The sequence below is a fragment of the Ruditapes philippinarum genome, unplaced genomic scaffold (assembly GCF_026571515.1).
Source record: "Ruditapes philippinarum isolate M1 unplaced genomic scaffold, ASM2657151v2 ctg1076_1_1_1_1, whole genome shotgun sequence".
Classification (NCBI taxonomy): domain Eukaryota; kingdom Metazoa; phylum Mollusca; class Bivalvia; order Venerida; family Veneridae; genus Ruditapes; species Ruditapes philippinarum.
The window spans coordinates 83,498-96,026 of NW_026856464.1; the positions used below are offsets into that span (position 1 = coordinate 83,498).

A 12,529-nucleotide genomic window follows, 5' to 3' on the forward strand; every position below is an offset into this window, starting at 1 on the left:
CCATACAGACGTCATTTAGGGTTCGTCTCACCGTGAAATGTACTCCGTAATCATAAAAAAATGATTATTCTTATTTACTTACTGATCAAAAGCTAAATGTTATCATTTAAATGAAAAATGTGTCAAAAAGGCAATTTTACTTGCAAACCATTATTTAAAATAATCAAAATCATTTAAAGTGAAATATCAGTAAGGCTCCGCTTTATAAATTCTAACACACAAAGATTTATATAATTATATAATTTTTAATACCATGATATACTGTCGTATTTTATATTCTTTTTAAGATAAAAAGAGCAATGAAGTGTTTTGATTAATATAATTTTCCACGGTTGAGCGAAAGCGAATTAGAGGAAAATTATTTTCCATTGGTCGAATAAAGTATCCTATTGCATAGTTTTGTGCACGAAGTTTTCGTGCTAAAGTAATGTGTAGTATTGGTCATTCAGCTTTGGACGATCGACTAGGCAATATCAGCTTAAATTAACTGTGTAGTGTGTAACTTGTATGTCCTTGGAATGTCAGAAGAAAACTTGGACAATTCACCACGTGGTCTTGACTTGCAAGCAGAAGGCAGCTCTCATGGTTTTAATAATCAACTACAGCTTGTTTTGGATGAACTGCGTTCACAGAGGCAGGATTTTCAAACTTTAAGAGACGAAGTTCAAGGCAAGTCACGATCTTTATCTTCAGAAGTAGACAAATTAAAATCAGAGAAAGTTTTAACATGGAAATTTGAAGGACACAAGATTCAGTACGAACTTAATAGTAGTATTGACGAAAAAGTTAAGCAGGCTAAGTGGGGAATACAAAACGGCAAATATCAGTATAGCTGTGAGCTTTTAGAAGAGGTTATAAGCTTAGTTAAAGAACGCAACAAGCATATCCGAATAGCTGACACAAGTACGGCAGGCTGAGACACGGTCAGAAATTATGTCAGCAATCCAGTTGCGAGTGATGAAGATGATGAAGCGAAAATCACCTGAGCTGAGAACAAGGCTCTTAAACGAAAGAAAGAGAAACAAGGCAGCAAATTTCCCGCCAATAAACGTTTTGCTTCTCCGAGGTATACTCCCATGGATTTTGCTGTTCCAGTGCGTAATAACCCCGGTTTTTACGGTTCATCATCGAGGATTGCTTCCGGAGGATTCGGTAGAGGGAGTCTTTTTCGCCCCTATCTCAGAGGACCACGTTTCATTAACGTTTCAGAGAACTATGGCTCGGCCGCTACAGGACCCTGTTTCGCTTGTGGAGAATTCGGACATTTCCGACGAGACTGTCCTTTCACAGCCAAATCACTCGGGAACCAGTCAACAGTCAAAAAATGAAGTTGTGTATAAAGATGAGTATCAATTTGATTATACTATGTTTACACATGACTTTCATGAGTATGAACAAGGTCAAAAATGTATAATAGTTAAAGGTAGACTGAGAAAAAATATTCAATTTTGGCGTGACATAGGCGCGTCTGATTTTATTTTAGACGTATTGAAATTTGGTTATAAAATTCCATTTTATTCAACACCTACTATTACTTTTTGTAAAAATAATAAATCTGCTTTATCTGAACCAGAATTTGTTTCATGTGCCATTAAAGATTTGTTAGATAGATCTCTTATTGTACGTTGTTCTAGTCCTCCACGAGTTGTTAATCCCTTAACTGTATCTATTCAGAATAGTGGTAAAAAGAGATTGATTTTAGATCTTCGTAATGTGAATAAACATTTATGGAAGCAATCAGTGAAATTTGAAGATTTAAGGATAGCTTTATCGTATTTGCAAAAGGGTTCCTTTATGATTAAATTTGATATTACTAGTGCTTATCATTTCATTGAAATTTTTGAACCACACACTGAATTTTTGGGATTTTCTTGGGTTAGAGATGACGGTCAAGTGATTTTTTATAAGTTTCTTGTTTTACCGTTTGGGTTATCGAGTGCGTGTTACATTTTTACAAAAGTAACTAGACCTTTAATTGCAAAATGGAGAAGTGAAGGAAAATTGGTATTAACTTTTTAGACGATGGTTTGGGTTGTGCGAGCGATTATGAAAAAGCATTGTTGCTTAGTAATGAGGTTAAACAAGATCTGTTATTGTCAGGATTTATTCCGAATGCAAATAAATGTGTTTGGCTTCCAACACAGGTTTTGCATTTTTTAGGAGCCATTTTGAATTCTAAAGATGGAATTATAATGGTTTCCGAGGAAAGAATTGATAAGGCTAAGTTAACTGCTTCTCAGTTATTGCATGATTTGAAGGTACACAGGCGTGCGCCAGTTAGGAAAGTAGCAAGTTTAGTAGGTCAGGTCATTTCCATGACAATTGTTATAGGTCATGTGACACAGATAATGACCCGTTATTTGAGTATTGACATTTTACATTCTCTATCATGGGATTCTTACATTTGTCTTTCTCAGGAAAGTATTAAGCAAATTAAGTTTTGGATTGAACAGTTAGATAATGTAAATTCCCGGAACATTTTCCAGTCTCAGATTTGTTCAAGAGTAGTTTACAGTGATGCTTCATCACTAGGATTTGCTGGTTATGAAGTAAATACTTTAAACGGTGTTTCCCATGGTCAATGGTCCCCAGAAGAGAGTAAAAAATCCTCTACTTGGAGGGAACTGTTTGCAGTGTATTCTGTACTTCGATCACTTACGCATGTGTTAATGAATCAGCGTGTAAAATGGTTTTCAGATAATCAGGGTGTTGTTTCAATAGTTACTAAAGGTTCCATGAACGAAGAATTACAAGAGATTTCTTTAGATATATTTAAATTATGTCTATGTAAGTCTATTTCTCTTGAAATAGAGTGGATACCTCGTTCACTTAATGAAAAAGCAGATTATCTGTCAAAAATTGTAGATAATGATGATTGGGGTATATCACTAGAAATTTTTGTTTTAATTGAAAAACAATTTGGAAAAATGAGTATAGACTGGTTCGCTTCAGAATATAATCATAAATTGCCGCGTTTTTATTCCAAGTTTTGGCATCCTAGTTCTCAAGGTGTAGATGCTTTTACAGTAAGTTGGGCTGGAGAATTTGGATTATTTGTTCCCCCTTTTTATCTTATTCACAGGGTTTTGAATAAGATGATTTTAGATCGGGCACAGGGAATATTAATTGTCCCTCTATGGAAATCAGCTCCGTTCTGGCCGTTATTATGCCAAAATGGTTGTTTCATTAACATAATTAAAGAATTTATTATGTTGCCTACGGAGGCTAAATATTACACGAAATGTAAGAATGGCCATGGAATTTTTGGAAATATCGATTTAAAATTCGGTATGTTGGCTTTACGTGTTAATTGTTAGGGGAATTTACTCTGACAGAGTCATAAACCTAGTAAGATTGAGTAGTTTCCCTTGATTCATGATGTTTTTGTAGATATTATTATCGCTTTATTTTGCTCTCTTGTTATATATTAAAAATTTGCTTACTAGAGCAGTTTTAAATATTATGCTCGCTGGAGCGGATTTTTCATTGACCCTGTTAATAAAAATAATATTTGCTCACCGGAGTGTATTTTTATATTTTGCTCACTGGAGCTGTAAGGACAAAAAACTCACTGGAGTTTATTTAATAGTATTTTGCTCACTGGAGTGGTTTAATTATTTGCTCACTGCTCAAAAGCTTATCGGAATTTATAAAATAGTATTTTGCTCACTGGAGTCGATGTTAAGATCGATCAATTTGCTTTCTGGAGCTGTTTTTGATATAAATGTTCAGTTTAATTTTCACTTAACTTGCTAAATGGAGTTTGTTCCAAGTTATTTGGATTGTTTAAAACATAAGTATTATATCTTATCATATTGAAGAAAGTTTGTATTCATGTTATCGTATCAATTTAGATCTATTATTATGTTTTTTAAGTTTTATTAGACTCGTGATAATTTTGAGTATAAAATTAATTGTACACGATATAACATGAAATGTTTTCTTATAAATTCTTACATATTAAGGAATTACATAACAACAAGTAACAAAGTGTTATTAGAATCATATTGATGTATTTCACAGTAAGCATGTTTTGAACATTTGTTTTTATTAAATTTTTCTCAATTTAAATCTGTTTTTTCAGATTCATAAGGACGATATTGATGAATTGCCACCGGTTTTGGCGGATAAGATTGACCTACTCCCAGACATTTTGAAGAAGTCAAGAGCGGCTAATACTTGTAAGAAATATGAGTTGGCATTTAATCGTTGGATAAAGTGGGGTTTGTGTAATTCTTTAGGGAGTGGGGATTTCTTACCTGCTAAAACTTTAACTGTGGCACTTTATTTATCTTCATTAATTCAAACTGCGCGTACTCCTGCTCCTGTAATAACAGCTTTTTACGCTATTAAATGGTTCCATGATTTGAATGGTTTAGTTTCCCCTACTGATTCTAAAATTAATTTAAATATTTTAGAAGCTGCTAAAAGAATTTTAGCAAAACCTGTAAACAGAAAAGAGCCAATTACAGTTGGAAATATTTTGGCTGTTTATAATTCTCTTTACGAAAAGAAAAATATTAAAAATCAAAGAATCATATGTGCTATTATTTTAGCTTATGCAGGTTTTTTGCGCAGTGCTGAATTATTGAATATAAAGGTATCGGATATAGTGTTTGAACAGTCATATATGGCTATTTATATTGAGAAAAGTAAAACGGATGTATATAGAGATGGTCATTGGTTGATGATTGCGAAAACGGGAACTCTGTTATGTCCTTGTGAAAATGTGTTAAAATATATAAAATGGGCAGAGCTTAATGGTGAAGATTTTCTATTATGTAATTTGTCAAAATCGAAATCAGGATATAAAGTGAGAAATGGACGTTGTAGAACTTCTTACACGAACTTGCGTGAGATGTTTTTAAACGCTTTGAAACCACATGTATCAGATATAAGTAAATATTCATTACATTCTTTACGAAGCGGTGTTGCTACCGCTGCTGCAAATAGTGAATGTGGAATTAAAGAACGTATATATGTTTAAGAGACATGGTCGTTGGGTCAGTGAAAATGCGAAAGATGGTTACATTAAAGACAATTTAAAGGAGCGTTTAGCCGTTTCTTTATCTTTAGGACTATAAATATTATATTGGAAAAATGTCAGTATTTTGATCTGTTACATTATTAAGGAGAAATATTTGCCAATTTTTAATTTTGTTTTCCCGTTCTTTAAATTCACACTGATCGTCCAAGTGCTCCATACATATAATACATTTTCAAATAGTATTATATTGTTTGTTGTTTATTGTAAGGATATAGTATGAGTTAAGAGGAAGATAGTTTTTCAATCAAGCGCGTATCTTGAATACCGCTACGCGTCGTAGGGGAACGAGTCACCAGCTAGAAGATTAAAAAAATGGTTCTTCGCTAATGTTTAATTTACATAATTATGTAGTTGTCTGAATTCTGTCCATTAGTATGTATCACGTCTATATAAAATCAATTGAATTAACCAGGTCCGATGGGATACAAAAATATGTTACCCTTCTTATTTCGGGTGCGATGTTCGTGCGCTAAACTTTTCGTAGGTTTTAACTTTCACAACAGAAACCTGACGTTAGAAATACTTCATTATCATGCAAATCTGACAAGAAATAGATAGAAAGGGGAACTGATTCACTATATGTTCAGTATTGGTTTGCACAGTGTCTACTTTAACTAGCTCATTTGCTAATGAGAGAACACAGACTCGCGTGCGAGGAAAAATGTTTCTGGGGCAAAATGTGCCTTTGAGACATTTCTTGGGCAAAATGTGCCTTTGAGACATTTTTGAAGCAAAATGTGCCTTTAAGACATTTCTGAGGCAAAATGTGCCTTAAATAAAATGGTTAAACTGAGGACCAACCTCATCTTAAAAGAGACCATGAAATGTATATTCGTTGTCGCATTGAATTTTTATACTTTTTGTGCCCCCACGTTAGTGGCGGGCATTTAGATTTACCCTTGTCCGTCCGTCCTTCCGTCCGTCCGTCCTTCCATCCGTCCGTCCGCCCGTCCGTTCACTTTTGTGTCGCACGTAACTCAAAAAGTATTTGACCTAGAGTCATGAAACTTTACAGGAATGTTGATCAGCATGTGTAGTTGTGCACCTGGGTATTTTCGTCTGGATATTTTTAGTATTTTCAGAGTTATTGCCCTTGACTTAGTAAAATTTTGCAATTTTCATCTTGTGTCGCATGTAACTCAAAAAGTATTTGACCTAGAGTCATGAAACTTTACAGGAATGTTGATCAGCATGTGTAGTTGTGCACCTGGGTATTTTCGTCTGGATATTTTTAGTATTTTCAGAGTTATTGCCCTTGACTTAGTAAAATTTTGCAATTTTCAACTTGTGTCGCACATAACTCAAAAAGTATTTGAGCTAGAGTCATGAAACTTTACAGGAATGTTGATCAGCATGTGCAGTTGTGCACCTGGGTATTTTCGTGTGGATATTTATAGTATTTTCAGAGTTATTGCCCTTGACTTAGTAAGATTTTGCAATTTTCAACTTGTGTCGCATTTTACTCAAAAAGTATTTGACCTAGAGTCATGAAACTTTACAGGAATGTTGATCAGCATGTGTTGTTGTGCACCTGGGTATTTTCGTGTGGATATTTTTAGTATTTTCAGAGTTATTGCCCTTGACTTAGTAAAAATTTGCAATTTTCAACTTGTGTCGCATGTAACTCAAAAAGTATTTGACCTAGAGTCATGAAACTTTACAGGAATGTTGATCAGCATGTGTAGTTGTGCAGCTGGGTATTTTAGTCTGGATATTTATAGTATTTTCAGAGTTATTGCCCTTGACTTAGAAAATTTTGCAATTTTCAACTTGTGTCGCATGTAACTCAAAAAGTATTTGACCTAGAGTCATGAAACTTTACAGGAATGTTGATCAGCATGTGTAGTTGTGCACCTGGGTATTTTCGTCTGGATATTTTTAGTATTTTCAGAGTTATTGCCCTTGACTTAGTAAAATTTTGCAATTTTCATCTTGTGTCGCATGTAACTCAAAAAGTATTTGACCTAGAGTCATGAAACTTTACAGGAATGTTGATCAGCATGTGTAGTTGTGCACCTGGGTATTTTCATCTGGATATTTATAGTATTTTCAGAGTTATTGCCCTTGACTTAGTAAAATTTTGCAATTTTCAACTTGTGTCGCACATAACTCAAAAAGTATTTGACCTAGAGTCATGAAACTTTACAGGAATGTTGATCAGCATGTGTAGTTGTGCACCTGGGTATTTTCGTGTGGATATTTATAGTATTTTCAGAGTTATTGCCCTTGACTTAGTAAGATTTTGCAATTTTCAACTTGTGTCGCACGTAACTCAAAAAGTATTTGACCTAGAGTCATGAAACTTTACAGGAATGTTGATCAGCATGTGTTGTTGTGCACCTGGGTATTTTCGTCTGGATATTTTTAGTATTTTCAGAGTTATTGCCCTTGACTTAGTAAAAATTTGCAATTTTCAACTTGTGTCGCATGTAACTCAAAAAGTATTTGACCTAGAGTCATGAAACTTTACAGGAATGTTGATCAGCATGTGTAGTTGTGCAGCTGGGTATTTTAGTCTGGATATTTATAGTATTTTCAGAGTTATTGCCCTTGACTTAGAAAATTTTGCAATTTTCAACTTGTGTCGCACGTAACTCAAAAAGTATTTGACCTAGAGTCATGAAACTTTACAGGAATGTTGATCAGCATGTGTAGTTGTGCAGCTGGGTATTTTAGTCTGGATATTTTTAGTATTTTCAGAGTTATTTCCCTTGACTTAGTAAAATTTTGCAATTTTCAACTTGTGTCGCACGTAACTCAAAAAGTATTTGACTAGAGTCGTGTAACTTTACAGATATCTTGATCAGCATGTGCAGTTGTGCACCAGGTATTTTCGTCTGGATTTATTTAGTATTTTTAGAGTTATTGCCCTTCACTTAGAAAATTTTTGCAATTTTCAACTTGTGTCTCAAGTTACTGAAAAAGGATTTGACATAGTCATTAAACCTTATGGGCAGGTTGCTCAGCATATTTAGATTTTCACCTGGGGTTTCGCTTGTGGATTTATCCAGTATTTGTAGAGTTATTTCCCTTGACTTAGTAAAAAGATTGACAGAACAGTGGCGCGGTGGGGGCACCCGTGTCCTATGGACACATTTCTAGTTTCATCAAATTTCAAAGAGGGGCTATCTCAAGCGTCCCGATTATATCTGATAGTTATAGCTCGGTTTTTATCGTCGTGATACGAGTTTACCATTGGCAGGATTTAACATATTATTGGATATCATTTTCTGAAAATGGAAACATTCTCGGAATTGGCGAGGGCTGGTCCAGTAAATCAAGGACTTTGGTACAATATTTTTAGACGTGCTACTTCAAAATTGAGCACAGCATTTTTAGCAGAGCACGATGAAAATACACGTATACACGTATAAACCTATGGATATGAATAAGTTATGACATTAATTAAAAGAAAGAAACGACGGAAAGTGCTCTAAACATTTTCAAATTCAAGCTGGACTGCATGACTTAGCATTGGTTAAATAGCCATTATTGCTAAAATCTTTTAAACACTTTCAATCTAAATTTTAGATCATAACCAATTTCACAGTTTCCAGTGCGAAGACATCATACTAATTGTCCAGACATACTGTTGCTTCCATTCAGACGATGTTACCTTATATACTGATTCCTGATTCTTGATTTGCAGTGAAACGACATAATCCTATTCGCTGCTTCCAATGAGACGACATAATCATATTTGCTGCTTCCAGTGAAACGACATAATCATATTCGCTGCTTCCAATGAGACGACATAATCATATATGCTGATTCCAATGAGACGACATAATCATATATGCTGCGTCCAGTGAGACGACATAATCATATATGCTGATTCCAGTGAAACGACATAATCATATTCGCTGCTTCCAATGAGACGACATAATCACATTTGCTGATTTCAGTGAAACGACATAATCATATTCGCTGCTTCCAATGAGACGACATAATCACATTTGCTGATTCCAGTGAGACGACACAATCATATCGGCTGTTTCCAGGGAGACGACATAATCACATTCGCTGCTTCCAGTGAGACGACATAATCATATTTCCTGTTTCCAGTGAAACGACATAATCACATTCGCTGCTTCCAGTGAGACTACAAAATCACATTCGCTGCTTCTTGTGAGACGACATAATCATATTTGCTGCCTCCAGTGAGACGACATAATCGTAATCACAGAGTCACTAAGTAGAAAATTTGGCAATATAAATGATTCAGCTGGTGACATATACATTTATGATAATGTTATTGATTATGATCAGTTAAATGTATTAGCGGTTATATGTCTAAATGTGAATGAATTTGCTATATGAAATACATGTACATGTATAACTAATATCAGGATTCCTGTAGATTTTAAGAAGGGAACGTTGGCCTAGTTAAGGTCAAGGTGCTGCATCTCAACTTGTGTTGGGACCGTAGGTTTGAGTCCTTCTTGACACATGACAATGTTTCTCATATGCCACCACTGACTAGAAACGTGGTTTGAATAAGGTACAGGTCTCCTTATAATCGAGCCTGAATAAATAATGTTTTAGCTAATTTAAAGGCACAGATTTTCCCCATTTTTTAGTAAAGACAAAATAACTTTTATCACATTTTAAAAATGGGTTTAGAAAAAAAGTGTGCAAAAAAGCGCGGAAAGTGAAACTGTTTGTCATTAAAGTAGCATAATTTAAGCAAAGTAGTATTTTGACTTCCATACAAAAGACTTACTCCCTACAACTATACGATTCGCCACAGGTAACAGAGGCAAAAGTGGTTCAGGTAATTGGCCAATGAGTAACTTGTCGAGACACCCAAAAAAAAGTTCTTGAGAAATAAGAATAAAAACATTTCTTAGGCATAATGGGCCTTTAAACATGTTAAAAAAACCAAACAAATAAATAACAATACATCTTTAAAGGCATCGTCATTGACAGGCTGTTCTCAGTCCAAAAGACGTCATTTTTTTTTACTTGTAACTTTTATAGTTTATTAATTTTTTGCCAAAACTATGTAAATTTTACATATTTTTTTATATACACGGACATGAAATACCGAGTGTCCACCAATACAAATAAATAAAACATAAAGAAGTTTGAATTAAAAATGTTCATAGCATTTAATTAATGTCCTCTCTTTGTATATCTTAGCGTTGTTTTGTGACATTCCACGAGACATTGTTAACAGTCCTCGAAACCTGAATGAAATTCTCTGAAAATGAAAATAAAACGAATTCGGAACGCTCGATATAAACAGGTAAGATTCAAAATATTCAAATTCCATGAATTCGCTTTATCGGCTGTTATCAGGGGTTTTTGTAAGTTTTGTTAAAACATACACCAAAACATGATAACATTACAATAAGATAAAACATTTATTTATCACATTTCGAAGCTGTTTAATATGGTGGCATATTTCTGCCACCAGATAACCTGATAACTAACTAGTTAATTAAGAGGTTAACTAGTTGCGTAACTAGTTAACCTCTTAATTAACTAGTTAATTATCAGGTTAACTAGTTACGTAACTAGTTAATTTTTTCAATAAAGAAAAGATCATAACGGGAAATAAATGCATGTTTGTGCCCGCAACTGCCATCCCTTATTGTCAGCTTAATATTAAGTGGTTAACTAGTTACGTAACTAGTTAACCTGATAATTAACTAGTTAATTAATAGGTTAACTAGTTACGTAAATACTTAACTAGTTAACGTCTTAATTAACTAGTTAATTATCAGGTTAACTAGTTAAGTATTTATGTAACTAGTTAACCTGATAAATAACTAGTTATTTATCAGGTTAACTAGTTACATAACAAGTTAACCTCTTAATTAACTAGTTAATTATCAGGTTAACTAGTTAGGTATTTGCGTAACTAGTTAACCTGATAATTATATAGTTAATTAAGAGGTTAACTAGTTAAGTATTTATGTATCTAGTTAACCTATTAATTAACTAGTTAATTATCAGGTTAACTAGTTACGTAACTAGTTAACCCGTTATCACTTATCTATAAATAGCATTGTTTTGCTCCATTGCATTGATACATGGTCAGATACTGGAGAGAATGGTCAGATACTGGATTGAGTGCTACTGCAATGTTAACAGATCCCTAATATCATTCTGACATGACTCGCTTTTTATTCCCCTTTGAAGGTATCATTGTCGGATAATGATGATGCTTTTACTGTTCTATTTTACCTTGATTGTAAAATAGTTTGAGTTGTAAAGCAATAATTGTACCAAAACACAATTAAATTTGTATTTAATATGTATCTTTGAATTTAAAGACAGAAGTAAAAAAAAAAACAGAAAATGAATGCAAAATACATTTTATTTAATGTTGTAATTTAACATAAAGGTATAAAGTAATTCAAAGAACCATTTAAGATCGTTTACTGTCATATCTTTGAATTGCAACTTAAGACTAAAACTAGCAACACTAACAAATAATAGTGAACTCTCACACAAAATACATAGGGCATTGCACAAATCAAGATGTGCATGTATTAAGTATGTTTAAATACTGGTATCATTTAAACACGCACGATTCATATAAAATCGTAAGCATATAATGAATATATCAACTAACACCAAAAAAGGTAATTGCACAAATGTGCCATAAGGCATTTTTAATCAATGATATAATTCAAACACGCATCCAGGAGAGCATCGGTGGACATTTGTGAACATTGGATACCGGGCCTATCGATATCATCCTGATCTATGCTCCTGATCCATGGTTAACCTGACGAAGATGATGATTTACTTTGTTTTGATTTGTCATTTCTCAATGTGTGTAATAAAGTTTGACGTTTGTGCAGTAAACTCGACTGCAATATCAGAAGTACCTAAATTAAAGGTGTTATGAAGCCCCTTTATGACACGACACGTGTTGCCAATTCATGGATGTAAAAGTGTCAGTGTTGGATTGGTCCCTTCATTCCAGTCTTTAATTGCATAAAAGAGTACAATGTGTATAGCAACATTTAATTAAATGCTCTATGTAAAAAAAGTATTATGCTTCACCGAGATGTGTTTAGCATTATAGCAGTTATATATACCTAATATTACGAAGCTTTTATATACTTAAAGTGTCTTTTTTATTATTGACAAACTATGTTGTGTTTTTTAAAGTTTTTTTTAGTCATACTAAAAGAGAAAGATATTCTGTTACAAACAAATATAACATTGCATGATTTACAACATTATTCATTTCTTGATGTATTTGTATACCTTCCTGTTAAGGCAATGATTTGTGTATTGACGAGTACATGGAATGTTGTAAAGTAATTAATCAATACTTTCCATATCTTAATGGACAGGTGCCACAGGGTTGGTGGTTATAATAAGATACATCAATAAACCTTTGATTAGTTTATGTTTTATAACATGCCTTTTCATGGGTCAGTACAAATGATTACTTTAAGGCCCGATTACGTTTCATTTAGGTATGTATATTGTTTATATAAAATAGGATATGTATTAGTC

General features: G+C 33.6%; 1 protein-coding gene across 1 annotated transcript in view; it reads left to right on the forward strand.

Moving 5' to 3' along the window:
* LOC132746645 (capping protein-inhibiting regulator of actin dynamics-like) overlaps window positions 1-12,529 on the forward strand; it is a 38,055-nt gene that overhangs the window by 6,520 nt on the left and 19,006 nt on the right. The gene's annotated exons all lie outside the window — the stretch shown is intronic.